This window comes from Labrus bergylta, chromosome 12, assembly GCF_963930695.1.
Source record: "Labrus bergylta chromosome 12, fLabBer1.1, whole genome shotgun sequence".
In the NCBI taxonomy this organism is placed as follows: domain Eukaryota; kingdom Metazoa; phylum Chordata; class Actinopteri; order Labriformes; family Labridae; genus Labrus; species Labrus bergylta.
This window is the reverse complement of record NC_089206.1, coordinates 14149610-14164268: the sequence shown is the minus strand read 5'-3', so window position 1 is coordinate 14164268 and position 14659 is coordinate 14149610. Positions and strand designations below refer to the sequence as shown.

General features: G+C 39.5%; 1 protein-coding gene across 1 annotated transcript in view; it reads left to right on the top strand.

Moving 5' to 3' along the window:
• kcnd3 (potassium voltage-gated channel, Shal-related subfamily, member 3) overlaps positions 1-14659 on the top strand; it is a 102415-nt gene that overhangs the window by 24629 nt on the left and 63127 nt on the right. The gene's annotated exons all lie outside the window — the stretch shown is intronic.

Sequence of the window (14659 nt, the reverse complement as noted above, 5' to 3'; positions counted from 1 at the left end):
ATCACGGAAAGGGACAAAATAGATCTGACTACACCCGGACAGGTTTATTGTGCTTATTCGAGAAATAGCCTCAAACTTTTACTGTTGCAATGTTTTGATATTGCTCCAGGATTGGGATTTATTGATTGATGTTGTTCAATCTCTCTCCTCTATGTGTGTTTTTGAGTGTGTGCAGCTCTGGCGTCTTTTTTCTTCCAAAGCCCAATCATTTTGGGATTAACAAGTGATTGAATGGCTTTAGGGATATAATCCTGATTTGATTTCATTATGATTTTTTTTTTCTCTATCTGCTGCTTCCATAGTGCACTCAATTTAATTTCAGCACATTCCATTTTTGCAGGTTTTATGGAGGCTTTCGACACCTTCCACTCCTGGCAGGGGAGGAAAATATTGGGGGCAACTGTTATCTTCAGTCGCCAATCTGAAAAATGGACTGTAATTATGATAGTTATGGGAGTTTTATCTCCCCGGAATTGAAATTTTATGGTTACAAGGCAAACTTAGTATATGAGTTTTGAATTTGAAAAGTGGAAATGCTCCAAAAAGCGGCTTAAGCCTCTCTTACTCTGTGGATGAACACCTATTGGCATATATCACGCATGCCGGCTAAAAATAGAAACTATCCACACTCCCATCACCCGCCCCTCCTTCTCACTCAGTTCTCCTCCCTCTTATTATCTCCCCTTTCTCAACACATCCCTCTCCCCCTGTGTCCTCCCCCCAACCCCCTTCACATTCATAACACACAACTCTCACACTGCTCTGTGCACAAAATACACTCTGTGTACTGAATATTCACACAGGCGGTCACACACAAGTCCAAAAGCACACATGGAGATGTGGTGTTGTCTTTTCTTTTTTTTCCCGTGTCATATTTTTAAACATGTCATCTGCTGCCTGGCTGTTTGTGTTACCGTGGTAACCTTAGGTTGTAAATGAGAATTATGTGTGGAGTACATATCACACACACACACACACACACACACACACACACACACACTCACACATACAAATGCATTCAGAGCTGTAGCAGCATAGATTCTCAGCTAAGAGGATCAGTGTTGGAGTGTTAAGATCCCTCCTTCATTTTCAATGTACCCTAATCCTAAATTTGCACCCGAAATGTGTCTCCATCTGTTTCATTATCAGTCTCTGAGTCTTTCTCTGTCTTCTAACCACAGCTGCATGTGTTTAATTGCAGAAATGACCTGATAAAACAGATTTTCAAAACTGTGTTTCTTTAATTCAAGAGCAAAGAAGAGTCAATCAAACTATTCTTTATCCCCATGATGCACCTGATGAATACACAGTGACTCACTTTGTGTGCCCTGTGGTTACATCAGTCACCTGTTGTGCCTCTAATTGAACAATGTTGCTGTTTGTCACGATGAGATTGTCAGAAGCATGGCTACGTATGATGCTGCCTTAGTGAAAAACACAGACAGGAACCAGCTGTTGTGCAGAGAAGCTCTTGGCTTTCACAAGGTCTATTTGACAGTGTTTGGTTGAGCTTTGGGTTGATGTGTGTGTGGGAGACGAATTGGACGTCTCCTTCTTGGACCATTAGTTCTGAGTTTCCAATTTATTTTCTTGGTATCTTTGCCTCCTCTCCTCTGTGTCTTTAAAAGGAAGTGTTTGCATTTGTATTTGTGTGTGTGCATGCTTCCCTACAGACTCCTCTCTGCTGATGATTGAACCGGCCATTTCCCTGTGAGGCTCTCCCCCGATGACAAATTCACACACCTGTTATCAGCCTCCTCTTTTCCACAAAATCAATAGTCCTTCCTCACTTTTCTCTGCATATGTACAGTGTGGTGTTGCTGCAGTTTCTTTTGAGTTTGTGCAAGAATTGTTGTGGATACTCATAAAAGACTGTACACACACACAGACACACACAGAAACACATGGAAATCTGTAAACTAGACCACCTCTTCCTTAGTACAGAATTGAATCATGGTGGTACAGTATTTTTTCTATTATTGAACAATATCAGTACTTAGAACATTTTCTGGGGATATTTTTGATAATGCTTCCAGTTTGCACTGTTTGTTTTTTGACAATAGAAGAAGCCTAAAGAAACCCCAAGCTGCATTAGTTAAGCTGTAAATAATATTTATTTCCATTGCTTTGTCAGTACTTTAGAATGTAGGACACAGCCAGATGTCTTTAAACATTTTCTAGGATGTATGTTGTTAAGTCAAGATAAAATATTAGCAGTAAAATAACTTAAAATAGAGAACTTTCTGGTTCAAAATGAGGGTCTCACTGACTGAAATGGACAGTAGAACTTGGTCGTGCACTTAGCCCAAACTTCCCCCAGATTTGTGTGCATCGCGTGTCAGCGCCGAACCTCGGAGGCTTGAGACAGAATATGGTATATGGCTCTGTGCTGCCTCGTCCATCAACACCCACAGGCTACTTTTCCTGATCACAGCACAGAGCAGCACTGCCGGACAGCTGGAGTCGTGAGACCAAGGAGTGTAATTACAGAATCACAATTATTAATTGATCAAACTGCAAATGTGAAAAAGTAGTTTTGGATATACAAAATATAATGTATTTTCCTTTGCTGTTCCTGTTAAATAAAAAGAATGGAAATCCCCCTCCCAAATAAAAAAAAATAAAAATAACAACAACACTCCAGCGGCCCATGCCATCAGAATCAAACCAAAAACTGTGACCAGAAAACCAAGGTACTGTACGTATTGAACTATGGGCTGACTGTATTCTGGTTTTTCCACTATATATATCAACAAAACGATTGTTTAATGCATTCTAATATAAGCCACCATAATAACAAAACCTGTGAGCCTTTCACAGCATCACATTAGAGCTTAGATCTGTCGGAGCCCGGCCCGGCCCATTAACTGTATTCATGGGCCCGAGCCCGACTAAAACCCGTCATTCTTTTTTAATAAGTTGGCTTTTATAATGAATGGTTTAATTTGTCTAAATGCCAGAAATCTGTTCAGATGAGATCTGTGTTGGGCTTGGAAATTGGGATAGACGGAGATGCAGGAATACAACTTTGGATAAAACCTACAGTCACGGGTTTTGGGTCATGGGTTTATACTCCATATATATTTTTATTTTGAATTATGTAGCTAATGGAAGGTAACGGAAAGAGATGGCCAGCAGGAAAAAGTGATGTCATTTGGAAGGGCATATTCACATGAAAGATGCACAGGACGTTGACAGAGTGCCATTGTTGCTGAAAGCTGCAGACAGGCATGGAGATACGTCCAGCATTCATTTAAAGAACGAATGGCAGCATGAAACATTCATCTATCATTGCTCTGTCTCTGATTCTTACTGTACTGCCACCATCCATTATTCATCAGCCCAGAGAACGGCCAGGGACGGACATGATGAGTGAACTGTCAGTGCAAGATGAGAGGCAATTGTGTACAATAATGCACACATGAACACAATTGCCCTTGAAATATAAGTATTTACTGAACATGTTTGGATGTATACAACCATTATTGATACAGTGGCCTATCTGCAGTATGTTGATGTTTATTGTTGATAAACATTTTCCCCTACCGAGCAAAGGTAATAGGAGAACCTATATGATTTAAAAGGCCTATTTTTATGCGTCTAATTCAACTGAAACAGTTAGGAAAGCAAGTCCTCTTTATTATTTTGTACATAGTTTTTTTTTAAATTGTGTGATTTTTGTTGTGCATGTGTGCTGCATGGGGTTTTTGTTGCCATTTGAAAACAGCCAATTCATCATTTTGCATCGTCACCCAACTCTCACAGCCAGAATAATCAATTTCACACCAGTGATATTAAGGAAGAGAGCGATAATGTGCCCAAGCTGACTTCCCCAGTTTGAAATTTTCACATCAACACATGGAACCGAAGACTGATTACCAATAATATTTACAGATTCCCTGCAGATATGCTAACTTAAAGCCACTGTCATCTCAGCAGTTTGCCGCTGTGCAAAGCAATAATGTAGTGTCTTGATGGTTAGAAAGTCTTCATATAATGTTTGCAAATGATCATTTATTTTGATTTAGTGTGATCATGGTGTGTACCCACAGTTGGTTTGTAAAGCTCAAGGACAGGGTTGTAAATATTGTGATGGGAAGATGGAGACTGTAAAATAAAAAATGAAAATCTACATTCACCCAGCGCTGCCACCAACAGCTATATCATCTGAGTATGCCAGTCATTGCATTGATCAGATACCATAACCAATTTTTCAAAAATCTTGACAGGTAATATTAGTGCAAATAAAGTAAAAGAGGAAAGTCTAGCAAACTATCTTCAGTGTTTCCACACCAATATTAGCCCATTTAACAATCATTAAATCATCTGTATTTGTATAGCACCAATCTATAACAAATGTTATGACACTTCACACAAAGAGCAGGGCTAGACCATACTCTTCATTATATTATTTTCAAAGACCCAACATGAATCCACCATGAGCACATAACAGTGGCAAGAAAAAACTGCCTTTTAACTGTGAGAGACCTCGCTAGTTATCAGGGAGGCAAAATGGTATTCAAGCATCACAATCTAGCAACCAGATAGTTATTTTTTTAACATGCATCATTACACCAGTGCATTAGCCTCCATGTCTTTTTCTCTTTCCCCTTTGACGTCCTCTTCAGTTCTATCCGTCCAGAAACACTTGTCTTATTTCTGACGCTTCATTTAGTCTGGTCGCAGAGCCCAGTACCTTAACTTATCCCCCTCCTCCTGCTTTTCACACAGTCTCTTTTCCTTCACCCGTCTTTCCTCCCATGCTTCCATCACTCATTTTTTTCAAAAGGTCTCAGTGTTATTTACCAAAAACTGTAATAGGGGTCGAGGGCCTCCCGGACAGAAAGCAAGGTGTAGGAAAAGACAAAGAAGATAAAGATGAAGGGTTAGACAAGGCTGTATAAAGACCTTGAGACATGCCGTGTAATCAGCCCGTCTCCTTCCTTCTCGGGTGCTCCTATTGGGGTCACGAGAACAGAGCTTGTGATTGCTATCGGGTCGTCATGTTAGAGTCATTTGGAGGGGGGGGGGCAGCACCAGTGGAGGAGCGGTTGTAGGCAGCCTGACAGAATCTTCCAGATTGACAAGGACTGACTTTCACCCCTTTGACTCCCTTTCCATGAGCCCTTGTCTCGAGGAAGGGTGTGGGAGGTGGAAAGAGCTTCTTTATTATTTTTAGTGTCTCATGAGTGTTGAATAAAGACACAATAAGTGAGAAATGGGAAAGAAACGAGTGGCAAAAGAATATCACAAAAAGATCTAGAAGATAGTGTACATTTCAAATAAAAAACACAGCCATACAATCCATCTGTACTGTTATGGTTTAACAAAAAGCCATGTGTATTTGACTCAGTGAATTACTCATGCTCTGTTGCTTATTACTCATAAGTTAGCAGACAGCTATATATATTGAACGTTGGCATATTATAGCTTTGTTTCTCTCTCTCTTTCCTCCCTCCACCCTGTGATTCCTGGACATAAAAGATGCAGTGTCGTAGGTGGTAGAGTTGTGTAAGTGAGGAGGCGCAGAAAGCGATGATAGGTCAAGTAGCCCTGATTATGTAAAAGGAGTTAAGAGAGGGATGCTGCTCTACCTTTGAATAGATTAGATTATAGGAAGATCACACTGAGTGGGATACTGATCTAGTTGCTCAGACATGTCACTTCTTCGAAATGTTGAAACTCTATCTCAAGCATCCTAGGTTCAAGTCCTCAATTTCTTTTCTCCATTTTATTTTAATCGATTTTCTTTCCAGTACCTCCTCTTTTCATGCACACCCTCCTACTCTTTCTACGCTTTCTATTCTGTCCCCTTGCAAGCCGCATCATTAGGTTTCTCTTTTAGATGAGTTCATGTGAATGAGATGGGCTGGGTGAGCCCCGAGCTGCAAGTTTGTCTCAATAGCATGCACTGACAGCCGTTAACCCCTCAGGTAGCCTACAAGATGGACACACAGACAAGCTGTCTGACACACATACAGCAAATATCCACTGAAGTATCCCCCGTACCCTTTCAATTCATTTTACAATGAAAAATTGAAATCCATCACCAAGGTTCACTCTTTGATTAAAAAAAAAAGGATGAAAGAAGTCTCAACTAGCTTGCAGAGTATTTTGAATTCACTGCACATAGCCTATCCATAAGTATGGAGGGGCTACAGTCTCACTGGATTTCACTTCCCGTTAATTGCTAGAACAGGATGAGCTGTATTAGCCGCTAGACGCTATGCAGCACAGCTTGAATGTGAAGCGCTACAGTAAAGGGCTCTGCTGGAGCGAAATGAGAGAGGGAATTTTGATCAGCATCGCTTGATGTCAAATTTTCAACTCATGAAATGCTGCTAGAAGTGGCGCGCTAGCCGTAGCTTCTGTAGTTTATGCCTACAACAACACACATGCTGTTTTTCTTTTCCTGCTAGCTTTTTGCCGAAATAAAATTTAACAGAGGATCAGATGACCTCACTTGATTCACAAGTTTATGATGAAAGCTAGGCGAGACGTTTAGGAATGGCCCCTGGTTTGTTGTGCTTACACAGGGATTTTTTTTTATTTATTTCAACTGTACAAAGTGACTACTACGGTTTCAACATTTAAATATAGTCAAAAATAAGTATAAAAAGTAACAGTTGTAATGTTGGTGTTGCACACTCAACACTGACAAAAACTATTAGCACACATCCATGATGCTATTCATAGTAAACGTGTTTGTTTCCTTAATGACCAATCAGTGTATTGATTGAAAATGCTCTTTATGAGGTCAAATTGATAGAAATACAGCAGTTGGATGTAGCTGTGTCAGATACATCCAAAAAAAGGGTCAGTATCAGGGTGTTCTTGACTTTTTCCCACACTCACATGTCCTTAACATAAGAGTGTAAAAGAAGCATTGATACATACGTAACTGCCACTTGTCATGACTGTTTCCACTTTTCTTCTACTCATTGCTCCCCTGTGACGTTCTGCCCTGCTGAGAGCCCAGATATGGAGTGCAAAGGAAATGGAATTACCACACTCTTAAATCTGTGCTTTTCTTTTCCTCCCACATCATTGAACAGCAGACATCTGATCTGAGTGGGGAATTAGCCTATATGGCGGAAATTGGCTCTATATTCACAAAGATGTGTGTGTGTATTTTTGTTGCTTGTGTGTTCATGTGGGCATGAGGCTTAGTCAGACTTTTGAGTAGGAAGCTGCAGGTGTTTGTGTGCATGTGTGTGTTAATAAAGAGTGGTAGGAGAGTATAAGCCATCAGCTTACACGCCTCTAGCTAACCCACCTTATTCATGACTTTGATCCAGCACTGCCTCAACAGAGCACCCCAACAGAGGGAAGAGAGGAGGAAAAAAAGACATGCAAACGCAAATGGATAAAACAAATAGAGAAGCCTGTAAAGACAAAAAAAAAAAAAAAAAAAAGATAAAAGGATATGGGGAAAGTGTAGCGGACCTATCAGGTGGCCAGGATTGATCAGTTAAGCAGAAAATGTTGATGGATAAGCGTTTGATTGATTGTGAATTCTGCCGTATGCCTCAGAAGGATAAGGGGAATAAGTGAATGGGGGAGGAGAGTTAAAGGTGTTGGGTTTTGATGAAAGAAGGGATCAACTGTTATTTCCCAAAAGGGACAGAGAAGGATGAATGGAGAGGGGATAGTGGATGAAGCACAGTGTAGAGGGAGGATTGAAAGGACTTTATTAAATGCTTTTTTAAAGTTGTATGGCCCGTAGCCTAAAGGGTAGCTGGTATAGAGGTTACGACACTCTGACCTTTGACATTTGTCAAAATATTTCTATTTTAGGATTCCATGCATTTTTTGTCTGGAGATTTGAGACATTTTTTTTAGTCTATAAAGATCATGCTGACCATAAAATACTTTCGATTTTATTAATGATTCCTGTCTATTTTTTGGCAGAGTGGTATGGAGGTTTGAACTGAGCCATGCTAGCCATCTGTACACCTGCTCCCTGTCTTAAAGTTAACCTGGGTACACATCTTTCTGCTAAAGTGTCCTCATATAATGGTAGGGGAAACACTAATGTTATCTTTTTACTATTCAAAGACCCAAGGGTACTTAATTTGAAACTAAAAAGATAGAAAGTAGCAAATATTCACATTTGAGAAGCTTGAAGCCACTAAGATTTGGTCGTTTTCTTGAACTTATCAAAAATAGTTATTGATTTAATTAACTGCCATAGTAAGAGGGAAAAGTACAGTATTGAAGAATTCAATAATGACATTAAAGAATGGGCGTCAGATGATCACTGGCACAGTGATACATTTTTCGGTGATTACAGATAATAAATGAACTTGCCTATAATGCAGTGAAAACCAAAGAAAAGCCTGAAGCCTTGTAACGTGCTTCATTTCAGTAGCTATGAATTACTCTCTGTCTCTTCCTCTTAGCCCTCCTGTCTTCAGATGGATGAATGAAATGCCTTGGGTTGAGTAAGTTAGCTGGCAGCTGGGTCCTGTAATGATAGAACTGAGTTAGCCCCCCGGAGCAGACTCGCTGAGGTCCCGCTAACCTTGGAGCAACTAGAAAATAGCCTCATTCAACTGCCAGGAACCTCAAGCTAATCCAGACCCGCTGTGAATCATTAACGGCAACTCATCTGATTCCAATGCCATCATCGGAGCCTCAGAACGTGAGCTAAACTAGTTTTTTTGGCGTCGTTAGGCTTACGACTAGAATACTAAACACACACACACAGTGCTTGGCCTTGTATGAAGGCTGTCACATCTGCCGTTCAGCCTCTCTCCAGGGAAGCATCACAAGATTTACTTGGTTCTTCTTCCGTTTGTATTAGCATTTCCCATGGTCATAATATTTTTATACTGACGTTAGACATATGAGATGTTTAAGCTCATGGGGCTGTAATCCAACAAGAATGTTAAAGTAATATTGTGTAATGACATGATGAGAACTGGAGATCCAACAAAAAGAGCGTGTAGAGGTAGACGAGAGAGAAATGCTTGAAGAGGGAGGAAAGAAAAACAGGTGATGTGGATGGATGGATTTGGAATCAAGCCCTCCATTCTGTTCCCTGTGGAAACCAGCGAAGTCCAAGGTTGCCTGATCTCACTCATATGCAAACATGCACATGAATACCTTACCTTCATCAGGACATTCTTTAAAATAACAATGAATTCAAGTTAAATTAAAATGTCTTCTCTTGAAGCAACAATTTGACACTTTTATTTCACTTGTTTTTTTGGAGCAGTTATAGTAAAGAGGTGTTTTAACACTTTTATCGGCTTCATTTCAATACTGCAATCCAAGTAGCTTTCCACTTAGTCTCTATCAACATGTGCCTGTGTTACACTGGCTAAGGCAGAACAAGTAATTTTCCCTTTTTGCTCAGTTTTAGTAGCAATTATTTTAAGAAAAGTACTGCTCAAGCATTGCAGGTTCAGTGACCATTCGAGTCGTCATAGCTCTCTATTCAGGGACATGTACATTCAGTGCTAGCAAGCTTTTCCATGACAGATGGACAGCAGACCTTATATTATCCTGGGAGCCGTGGACCACTGACTTCTAGCAGTGGGGTTCAGAAGAGGGGAGGATTGGATCACTCCAGGAGGGAGTCAGAGCCAAACAGGAGAGGCTAGTCTCATGCTAAGACCCATAATGAACCTGGTGCTGGAGCCTGTCTCTCAGGTTGTTGTGAGCAGAAAACGGTCAGGATGTGAGGGAGGAAGGATGAAGGGAAAACGAAGAAGAAACGATGAAGGTGAAGAACGATGGTAGAAGTTAAGACAGGAGTGAAGTTCAGAAAAAGTCATAATTTGTATGGTTAGTGTAGTGTCATCAGCATAAAGGAAACAAGTTTGTACTTTGGCTGCAGATTTAAGGGCTGACTGTTATTGGGAGAAAAAAAACATTGGGGCATTTTTTCTTTCTGTGATTTATATTAAAGAAATTCTACCAGATAAATGCAATGTCTTTTTATGTACGTACGTCTGTGAAAATTTCAAACAAACAATTAGCTTTATAATTTGTGTCTCTATGTCAGTTTCTGATTTTAAATCAAAGTTAAGTATGATTGACACGATTGTTCATAAACCTTGCAAATAAACTTGTGACCAGCAATTGTGTTTCTCATACGTCATCAACTACTTTTAACAATGTGAAAAGTAACATTTAGTCTACATGACCAGCCCTGCGATTAACTTCTAATAAAATGATGGCACACCACACATATTAGGTGGCCTGTGACTCACACAACACTTCCAAGGTGGCATTTAAAGCTAGCAAAATGTTTGCACCCAGTTCCAGGTATCAGAATCAGTATCAGGGAGGGGACAGTGATATTTAAACACCTCTGTGCCCTTAGTGATGCTTCATGACCCGTTTTTTCTTTTATTAAAAAAAGGCAGAGTACACAAGTTTGCCTGACATCACCTCAGATCCCTATTGTTTACTGTTTATTTATTTACAGCCCAGAGCAGAAAAGGAATCGCGCAAGGCTTCACAATGCATCTTTCATCTTCAAAAATGTTTACTTATTTTCCTTCTTTAACTTGATGTTCAGTCCCACAAATCTTGGTCTAATGGAAATATAAAAACTGTTTGGATTCCTAGAGAGCAGAATAAGATGGAATAAAGGGTGTGCAAAGGAGTGAGAGGAGAAGCAGTGCGAAGAGCCTGCTGTCAAAGACTAATGTTGGGCCCAGTGATGTGGGGTAATCTGTCAGTGCTAACAGATTGTGCGATAGGGTAAATAGTGTTTGTTGTGATGGCTGGCTGGCCGTCTGCCTCGGTCCCTCTCTTTTTCCTCTTCGATATTCAAGGCCTGTAGAATAATGGATATGACAAATGATCCTGAATCTGTTGCTCCTGGTTGAGGGTCAGAGAGGAGCTTTTATACAGGGACATGTCTCGTAACACATGCACAAATAGTCACATACATCAACCAGACAAATTAACCCAACAAGCAATAGGGTGTCAATAGTCAGATTCTGACATATTTTGGATTTTTATCTTTTTCATTTATCTTAATGGCATTCAGGGATTTTAGCTATGCATGTTTATGTGTCAGTGTGTTTTCTTGAGTGTGTACCGATGCACTCCTTTCTAGTTTAATGCCCTCTGCTGTGAGAATCAGAAAATAAAACCCTTCGTGTTGGGATATTTAGTAAAAGTGAGGAAAACAAATGAACATTAAACTAATTTATTCCGCTCTGCATGTTCTTATCCTCCAAACGCTGAAAAGTGCAAAACATGTGACGTGACAACTGTCATTTTCTGCAGAATATTTGCCATTTGAAATAGGATGTTGTCGTTTGGCTTTCAAGCTCTTTTGCACAATGCTGCGATTTGTATTTTTGTCTGTCCGTGATGGAGAATGTCGCTTCCTTTCTTTCATTATGCTGTTCACAAAGTGTTTCAGTCCTGCAGAGAGAAGTCATTACTGTTTTTCAAAGACAGGATGGAAATTTTAGTGAGTGAAGTGCAACGCTTTTGTTGCAGATAAGGTGATATTGCATGAATAACTATTTGAATAATTTATTTATCTGTCAAATACAAGGTGACGTTACGAGTTCCTGACATTTATACTTTCATCACTAAGAGCACAATTTTAGCATCTGCCTTCCAGGGAGTTTCATTTGGCTGTGCTTGTTAAAAAAAATATTCTTTTAATCCTAAAAATTTGGGATATTTGGATTAGGGAGAAAGGTTTTCCTGGCCGAGTGAATACAGCACCACAGAACAACACAGACAAGATCAGTTTTGGAAAGTCTTGCTTGTAGCTTTTGCTTCTTGGGACAAATAACACATCCCAGCCCCCCTCTCCTCTTCAGCATTAGAGGACACTGCCAGGGCTTAATCCAGTTATGATCAATTATATCAAAGGTGTGTGAACTCAAGGACTGCTTTGATCTTTTCTGCCCTCTCCTTATGTGCGGGTGCATCATGTAGCTATAGCTAAACACACATCCAAGAAAGTTGACCCAGTAGTATGCAGATTCTCGCAATGTGTGGGCAGCAGGAGCTGCAGTGTAGGTTGTGTGTCAAGCATGTAAGTCTGAATTCCAGCGGTAAAATGAAGAAGGGATGACATGCATACTGGATTGTCATGGTAAAGCCAGATCAGGAGCATTTATTGTAAAATATATGGCTTTTCCCCACAAGTTATCCAGTATGTTTGGGATCCACCAAAATGAGGCATGACGTAAGATGTATAATCCCCGAATAAACTTCAAAGGCTAGGGTCAGTGTCTCCATCAGAAGTGTTATTCTTGGTGTTGCCCTCTGAGGTTGGGGCGAGAATCCTCCCTGCCCTCATGTCTGTAGGTGACACAGGCTTCCAATCTAAAGCTGTTGCTGTACATTTGCGACCCCTGGCATAAGGCTATGAGGATGGGGAAAGTCTGCTGTGGGTGAGTTTATAAAACAAGCAGTCAGCAAAAAATATATTAAAAAAGATTCTAAATCGCTGCACCCATGAGAGATTGTGGAGCTTACATGCATTAATATGCACAAAAATATTAGGCTGATGGGTCGGGTAGTATGACGGATTAGCTTTGGACAGACAAATACACACAAACAAACACACACTTGACTCTAAAACACAACAAAATGCATGATCCCCTCCAGGCTTATGCTGGGCTTAGATAACAAAAGTTGAAGGCATGAGTTTTTTCTTTTTTTCTAGATGCAATTTTAATCTGTAAAAAACACAACTGGATTAAATACAACACATTCAAGGATAGTAAAAGGGTTACACTTTTAACAAGAGTTTAAAAACAGTGACCCGAGGTGTAAAATGAACTGCAGTTTCCAATAACAATGTAATCGTATACTGTATACAACGTTAAGTACCTAAAGGAAGAGCAACACTGTATCTAAGAACATACTGTAAGTCAGGTAACTAATCTTATAACTAGAATAGCTGTGACCGCTATATTGGATTTACCTCTTATTACCTTTAAACATTTTCATAATAGCTACAAAATCATCTTTGCCCTTGCCATCACATTTAGACTTAATATAGGCACTTTAAAACAAAATGAAAAAAGTAAAAAAGTTAGGAATTATTAATTAACTTGCGCATGAGTCTTCTGAAGCCAAATCATTGAATCGTTGACATTCGTTCGTCAAAGCCTCAGTCGACTGACAGTTTCACAGTCCAACACAATGGATCATTCCATTTCTGCTATTTTTTTTTTTTTTTTTTAAAGTCTTTTACGTAAATTTGCCTGTTTTTTCCAAATAATTGGAAGAAATATCAACTTACTTTTAATGCAGTTCTGAAAACCACTTTAATTTGATCACCTTAGTGTGTGCACAAAGAAATCACCCCAAAGTATTGATAGAAGCAGCATATCCATGTTTTGAGAATTTTAAAAAACTCAAGTCATTGGCACAGTTGCGTGCAATTGACCATCAGAACATGGTTGGGCACCTTGTTTCAACTCCTGTTTTAGATTGTGGCTACTGTGGTGGTCAAATTTGCACACATGTGTACAGTAAGAGTGTGGGTCTTCTGTGTTGTAAATGGACATGACTGTGTAATATCGTTATAAGGACATCTTAATTAGTGAGAAAGGCCTATAGCAGATACTTAAAGTTTTTCCCTTTGTGTCACTACATCACAACTTCTATCAAAATAAACTTAATACTACTTCACAAAGGCGGCTTAACACACCGTCCCACACACTCACTTCCCTCATCACACCTTTTTATAATATCTTGTGTTACATCTTGCTGTTTCCAGTTCAGCTGTCTCTTGGTCTTTCTCTTTCTTTTTTTTTTTTTTTTAATAATATTTTATTTTGCATATTCCAACAAAAATAATTCACACATCACAAATCAACAAAGTCCATGACCACGAGGACTTACACAATCTCAATAAAGAGACAACACACACAAAAATAAGACAAAACATAACAAAAATGGTCAAAAACAACAACATAAGACAAAAAAAAAAAAATATATATATATATATATATATATATATATATATATATATATATCTTTTTAAAGCCCTTTTAAAATATGTCTGATCATGAATTATGAGAATAATGTTTACTGTTCATCATCAATCCTGACTTAATTCAAAGGTGATTCTTGATCATCTCCATTTTGCTTCGGGAGAGTTTTGAAAGTAAATTTTAAAGTTTGATAACTAAAACAACCGAGGTCAGGTAAAAGAATCGTAATTGCAAATAAAAACGCAAGAATGTTGTTTATTGCCCGTTTTCAGACATTGACAAATGAGTCTGGGCGTTTGTGCATGAGTATGAGTCTGTTTGCAGTTTTCTTTTAGAGCTGATTTATTTACAAGCTCTGAGCACATTGCCTTGTTTAATTGTGAGTTAGCCGAAGTTCCAGCTCAGCACTTTCCGCCAGGGGAGTAGCGTTTGGTGGAAGTGTGTCATGCAGTGAGAGCGGTCAGAGAATCAGGAACAACCATCTCCCGTCATCCTGGGGCAATTTATCACAATGTCTCCGCTTCTAATGCGAGCATAGTTAAACAGGAGAACTCCATGGGGGCTGCGCTTTTGATATTCCAGTCGATCAATACAATAGCCTGCTTTGTTTAATAGCTTTGGCCCCCGAGGCAGTTTGGCCCTGTTTAGGCTTCTTTCTACTTCCCGTGTAAACATAAATTTGCTGTAATTGAACAAACCGTCACATTTGCACGGTTGAACGCGTC